Source organism: Pelodiscus sinensis, chromosome 19 (genome assembly GCF_049634645.1).
Source record: "Pelodiscus sinensis isolate JC-2024 chromosome 19, ASM4963464v1, whole genome shotgun sequence".
Taxonomy (NCBI): Eukaryota; Metazoa; Chordata; order Testudines; family Trionychidae; genus Pelodiscus; species Pelodiscus sinensis.
Window position 1 is genome coordinate 28,911,156 of NC_134729.1, and position 304 is coordinate 28,911,459.

Here is a 304-nt window from a genome sequence, read left to right on the forward strand (position 1 = left end):
CTTTTCTAGTCTGTGTCAAGCCCCTGTTTTGAGTATCTGTGCTATGCTATTGCAAGCTGCCCTGAAGAAGAAGCTCTTGAACTGAATTTTGAGAGCACGTTAGGGGACCTGAAGGAGGGAAATGCCATTAAAATTATGTGGAAAAACTGGTCCTTACTGCAGTGTACTCCCATGCCTTCATGAGGGATGAGAGACTAGGAAAGTGTTCTGAGATCTTCACTAGCTATCTGCTCTACTGTCTACAAACCCCTTGCCTTTGACATACTAATCCAGTAGTTCTCAACCTATTTACCATTATAGGCCA